General features: G+C 38.2%; 1 pseudogene; it reads right to left on the bottom strand.

Annotated features, from left to right (window-relative positions):
• Positions 1 to 6,103: 6,103 nt before the first annotated feature.
• On the bottom strand, positions 6,104 to 6,222 carry LOC120360914 (5S ribosomal RNA; annotated as a pseudogene).
• Between the last annotated feature and the right edge of the window lie 498 nt (positions 6,223 to 6,720).

The following is a 6,720-nucleotide window of genomic DNA, read 5'->3' as shown; positions in this document are numbered from 1 at the left end:
GTCCAGGACTAACGAATAGGCCTAGTAGAATTTATTAATAAGTTTCTAGATGGCAGATCTGTTTTATTCATGAGGCTTGGCTCTGTTCAAAGGCTCTGTCTCTATCTTCCTGTTTCTGTCTCTCTTTACACACACACACACACACACACACACACACACCCCCCAAAAAAGGCAAAAATCAGTTATCATGTTACTTAATAGTTGCATATGATGATGTCAAATTATGTATTTTAAATCACCCAAAACACATATTTAATACCTTAGAAAACACTTGCAATATCCATTAACATATATAATTATGAGAATTTCTAATAAAAAGCATGAAAAATCCCAGTAGAAAAATGGACATGGGAATATGAGTAAACAATTCACAGAATAAAACAACATAAAAGGGAAATTAATAATAGTTTACTTACTTGAATTACAGATATATGAATATGCATTCTTATTTCTTCTTCTTTGTTTTTTTTTTGTTGTTGTTGTTGTTGTTGTTTGTTTTTTTGTTTTTGAGACAGAGTTTTGCTCTTATTGCCCAGGCTGGAATGCAATCTCGGCTCACCTTAACCTCTGCCTCCTGGGTTCAAGCAATTCTCCTGCCTCAGCCTCCCAAGTAGCTGGGATTACAGGCATGTGCCACCACACATGGCTAATCTTGTATTTTTAGTAGAGATGGAGTTTCTCCATGTTGGTCAGGCTAGTCTCGAACCCCTGACCTCAGGTGATCTACCCGCCTTGGCCTCCCAAAGTACTGGGATTACAGACGTGACCCACAGCACCCGGCCCATGAATTCTTATTTCTAGTGAAAAATAACTTGAAATGAACTGTTAAATTTTTTAATTGTAGATTTTCTCTGGCTCAGCATTTTCACCAGAAATTTGAAACCAGTCATATGGAAGCATTTTGCCTATGACAAAGATTTATCTAAATGAGGTTTCTACACAGTTATTTATTGATTTATTTTTAATTTTACTTTAAGTTCTGGGATACATATGCAGAACACGCAGGTTTGTTACATAGCTATACATGTACCATGGTGGTTTGCTGCACCCATCACCCCATCATCTGGCTTTTAAGCTCTCCATGCATTAGTTTTTTATCCTAATGCTATCCCTCCCCTTGTCCCTACCTACCCCATAGGTCCCAGTATATGATGTTCCCCTCCCTGTGATCATGTGTTCTCATTGTTCAACTCTCATTTATGAGTGAGAATATGTGGTGTTTGGTTTTCTGTTCCTGTGATAGTTTGCTAAGAATGATGGTTTCCAGCTTCATCCATGTCCCTGCAAAGGACATAAACTCATCCTTTTTTATGGCTGCATAGTATTCCATGGTGTATATGTGTCACATTTTCTTTATCAAGTCTATCACTGATGGGCATTTGCATTGGTTGCAAGTCTTCGCTGTTGTAATTCTGCAGTAAACATATGTGTGCATGTGTCTTTGTAGTAGAATGATTTATGACCCTTTGGGCATATACCCAGTAATGGGATTGCTGGGTCAAATGGTATTTCTGGTTCTAAATTATTGAGGAATCACCACACTGTCTTCCACAATGATTGAACTAATTTACACTCTCACCAACATACACTGCTATTTATAATAGCTTTTCTCTTTTAGAGAAAACAACCCAAATATCTAACAAAAACCCTCATAATTAGTTACATTTAGTTAAAATATAGAAGCCTCAGTATGATGTACATCAAAAATATATAATATACACAAGAATATTAAATGTTATTACATTTCGGTTGCAAAATTATTTTCTATTTTTTTCTGCTGTGTATCCTGTGTTTTGACATTGTCTACATCAAACATTCAATTCACATAATGCTAAATAATAAATTAAAACAAATGATCCAGATAACTTTTTACCAACTGATAAATAGGGCATAGTCATGTAAACTTAACGTGTTTCATTTTCATCTTAAAGTACGTATCTTGACCCTAATGTGTTCAATTGTGAAAACTTAGGAGTCAAATTTAATGAATACATATTTTTGGTATTTGAATACTAATGGGAAATTAAAAATGATTGTCTGAAATTCCATGGAGATAGACCCAATAATTGAATGCATAGCTATAATTCTTCTAGGATTGGTTGTTGGAATGACTTCCAGAAATAAATCTGGATTCTTCTCTTCACTTTGGATTGAACACTTAGATGACATTTGGCAGGTGTATTATCTTGGACTCACACCACAAAATTGAAACTTTTAATGTATTCTGTTTTCATAGGTTTATCTACTTAATATAGGCTCTTAGATTTAAAAGTGAAGTGTATAGAGATTTGTGGTGGTTCATAAATGAAAAGTTAAAACAATTTACTTAATAGTCTTCAATTTTTAGCAATGTGCTGCCACAAAGAATTGCCTAACCAAAGTTTTTAAATCATATTCTCTAAAAGTATCTTAAAGTATGAAGATGGCCTCTTTTTAACCTAACATATTCTGGAACTATATTCAGCAAAGAGAAATTTGTTATCCTACTGTAGGCCTCATTTTTACCTTAGAATGGATGTTTACTTACCTGTGACATAGTTTTATTTGTTTCCTAGACTGAGTGTGTGCTCTCCACAAATATTTTTGGCTATGACATAAAATAATTATAGTTATATATTTTGTTACTTTTAAGTATAAATATCATATATAAATATGCATTATTAGTATACTTATATTTTATAAATATATTTATAATATGTAAATATATATTGAATTCTACCAAATTCTAAAATATATAAATATATATTACATAATATATATTTATAATGTGCAAATATAGTTAATATGTACTTATATAAATATAAATGTCTTAATATAAATATAAATTATAATTATTTTATAATTCCATGCATGTCTTGTTAGTCGTAATGGTAATTCATTCTAATCATATCTATACAAAGGTTTTTCTCATTGTATGTTGGAAATGTGTCATGAAGGAGTTCATAGGCTGCCTACTGACAAAGAAAGAAATAACTGTGATGTCAATGAAGATCTTCTGTCAGTCACCCGGCTCAGCACCTGAGCTGACATGCACAACACAAAATCAGTCGTTTTCTCAAGTACTAGGATTTCTCAGTCAATAATGCCATTTCGTGAAATCGTTATAATAGTTCTAAGTTTTCTGTTCCTCCTGCTCATACATTGTATCTTGTGTAAGTTTTCTAATGTGAATTACCACAAGCTTAGTGGCTTGAAACAACACAAACTCATTTTCTTACAGTTCTGTAAAGATTCTGAAACAGATCTAAGACCCAGGTGTGCTAAGCGTACATTTCTTTCTGAAGGCTTTGACTTCTTGGCTTTTTGCAGCTTCCAATAGAGACCTTCTCTCCTGGAGATTCTCTTCAGAATCTCTCTTCCACTTTTAAGGACCCCTGTGAGTCCATTAAGCCCACCTGGATAGGCGAGGATAATCGTCTTGTCTTAAGATCATGTGATTAGGTATCTCAATTCTGTCTGCAACCTCGGTTCACCTTTGCCACATAACCCAACAGAGTCCCAAGTGCTGGGGATGAGGATGTAGACATTTCAAGGGGATTGTTATACTACACGTGACATAATCCAAGTTATTCTTGTAACTTCTTTAGAATCAATATAACTTGAAAAACATCGTGCTATTGAGAGTTGTGATAATTTGACTAAAAGAATCTTCACTCAAAAACACTTTTCTCCTGACAATGGGAGAAGTTTGATAAGGAGTGTGTTGAAGAATATATTAAAATCAAGTCTTGTTGAGAAGAAAATGCAGAAAGTCGAAGAAAGTTTGGATTTCTCAGTATGGTAGATCTTATTAGATTACAACATGTTCTGCTCCTTCTTAGAGAACAGTATTCAGGCACATGATGATCTGCTCTGGCTTCGTGTTTTTTCTTACCTAGGGTCTCTCTGTCTTGTGTTAGATCTATTGGTGGTCACAAAGCAGGAAGTGTGAGGAAAGGTAAGGGCGAAGGGAAATGTGGCATTGGACGGAGGGTTTACTGCTTGTTATCTAGGAGGTAGAGACTTGCCAAATGCTTTACTTCTCTTTTTAAAATTATAATAATTTCAATAATGATGTGACTAATTATAAACCTTAACCAGTGAGCAAACCGGTGCCATGAGATGAAATAGTTTGCCCCAAATCACGTAACTGAAATTGGGCACTGAACTGGGACCCAGACTCAGATTCCCTCGGTTTCCTGAGCTGTGCTTCCTCCACCCTACACGCCAGAAAGCAGTCACGACATAGCAGTCATCCTGTTTTATCATGCACTCAGTATCAGTTCAGAATGTTCTCCAGTCCATTTCCTAAGACATCCGAAAACAGCCACTGAGCATTTCTGGGCACTGGACCCACTCTGACAAAAAAGTAAAATACTGGAAATGAATCAAAATCTAGAAATCTCCTCTTCCCATCACTCAGTGAGGAACAGGGGAAGGCCAGAGACCAGAAGGACATCTATCCAGGGATGAGATTTTGGTGTCAATGCAGGTCTGAAGCAGTTGTGTCCACTGACTTCGCCTCTTGTGAGTAGGCCACATTCTTGTGTTGAGAGGATGTGGCCTCTCACTGCACTCTCCATTCTCAAGAGCAACCACGAGAATAGGCTATGGCCCTGTCTTATGCTTAGAATGCACGGGATTGCAGGGCGTTATCATAGGTAATTCATCACCAACTGTATCAGAAAAGCCACCCTCTCACTTCCAGAGCCATCTGCCTCTCACTGTTCATGGCTAGATTCTTGATGGCCTGCTCCTTTCTTCTATATCAATACTTGCTATTAAATGCCCTTTATCTAGACTTCACTGGCAAATATTGCCAGGGTGAGGAGAGCAGCTATGTGAAGGTGGCCTGAGCGTGTCTACTTCTGCCTGCCTTTCTGCCTGAAACTCTTTACGTGGGTGCAGGAAGCCTAGATGGGAACAAATGCTCTCCCATGGGTAGCCTCAATTCCACAAAAGAAAAAAGTGTGCAGGAGGAGTCCAGCATTCTGTGTATTTAGCAATTTCTACCCTGGTTATGTTGATGCCTTGCCCTGCTAGCAAGAAGAGTTTTGTTTAATTCATAGGACCAAGTTTAGTACTCTGTAAACATTACCTTCTTCTTTACATTTATTACCAGTGTTTCCATTCAATTCAATGAACATTTATTTGTACAGTAACAGTAGTTTGTAAAATATTCATGACTCCTTGCATCACACAGATAGGTTAACATTATGCTTTCCTTAGAGCTCTGGCCATAGAGGTTTTGCATGCTTGAAATGCGGACCGCTTTTCAGACTTTGTAAATTTGCTTTCAGCCTTTTTAAGATGCTATACATAAGTCATGATGACCTGGGCATTCAAGCTATCAAATTCTTTTAAAGCCTTACCCCTGTGAGGCCAGGCAGTAAGAGAATCCCAAATGGGATATGACTCATGACTGTAGACCAAATGCCTTATCCTAAAAAGAAGCTCAGGCATTTCTAGAGACAGTCCCTGTGAGCTTTCTTATTTCTGTGGGGAGAACGACCTTGCAATGATCTTCAATTGACAAGCTGTCCCTGCCTACAAATAGTGCATCTGCAAAGCATTGCGGTAGGAGAAAATGTCCAGCTGAATGTCTTATCCATATCCCTCTAACTTCAAGCAGGGATGCTGAGGTGGAGGGGAGAGGTAGTTACTGAGAGCCTTCATCTATCATTGAGCAGACCTAGCCATCATCTTGGGGCTGGATTTGACTGGTCCTTTGTATCCCTCGTGAGTCTTCTCTTATTGTTTGTCCTTATCACAACACTTGTAACCCCACCCATTCCCTAGTTCCCTTTTCTAATGTCTAAGTGATTCTTATTTTCTTCACTTACCTCCTGCTTTTAGTCCTGATCGAACCTCTTGGACTACACAATAGAAAGCCACTTTCTTATTTTGCTTTGTGGTGTGTGCTTGTTTATAGCGATGAGGTCATCCTACCTTGCCCAGGCTGGTCTCAGACTCCTGGATTTTAGTGATCTTCCTGCTTTGGCCTTGTGAAGTGTTGGGATGACGGGAGTGAGCCACCACACCCAGCCTAACTTTCCATTGCTTCAGATTGGTAACATCCTTCTTTCTTTTTTTAATTTTTTTTTTTTTTTTTTTTTAAGCTTAAAGCCTACAGCACGCGGTATTCCCAGGAGGTCTCCCATCCAAGTACTAATCAGGCCTGTCCCTGCTTAGCTTCCGAGATCAGCAGATCTGTGGTGCGTTCGGGGTGGTATGGCTGTAGACCTTGATTTTGCAGGAGGCTTCTTTCTCTAGCAGCTTAGAGATATCATCCCGATTGGTGTATGCTGTTGCCTCTGAAATTTTGCTCTTCTCTCACTGCCAGTCCTTGTATGGAGCCCTGCCATGCCTCATGGAGGTCACCCCTTAGGGGCCTGGAGAAGGAGCCGCGCTTGTTGGAGGAAGACAAACTGAGGCTAGCTTTGCAGCTCCAACCTGGACACGCCACCAGTGGGGAGGGGCCAGTGGCTGCAGAGGACAGGCACTTACAGGCTTAAGAGGGCGTTCATGACGATTCGGCTAAAGTGGAGAGAAAATAATGAAATGATAAAATCATTCTTGGAAATAATTTTTAAGCTTGGGTATTGAGGGATTTTGAGGGTGTGTGTCAAATAAACAGCCTCATCAACTCTCTTTTGTCTCATTTCAACTCTCTTTCACTCATTTATTCTGTGTCTTTCTATTTGTTTCTTATTTCCTATTTCAGTATTTGGCACCTTTTAC

Source organism: Saimiri boliviensis, chromosome 10, assembly GCF_048565385.1.
Source record: "Saimiri boliviensis isolate mSaiBol1 chromosome 10, mSaiBol1.pri, whole genome shotgun sequence".
Lineage (NCBI taxonomy): Eukaryota > Metazoa > Chordata > Mammalia > Primates > Cebidae > Saimiri > Saimiri boliviensis.
The sequence above is the reverse complement of the archived record's forward strand: the minus strand, read 5'-3'. Positions and strand labels throughout refer to the sequence as shown.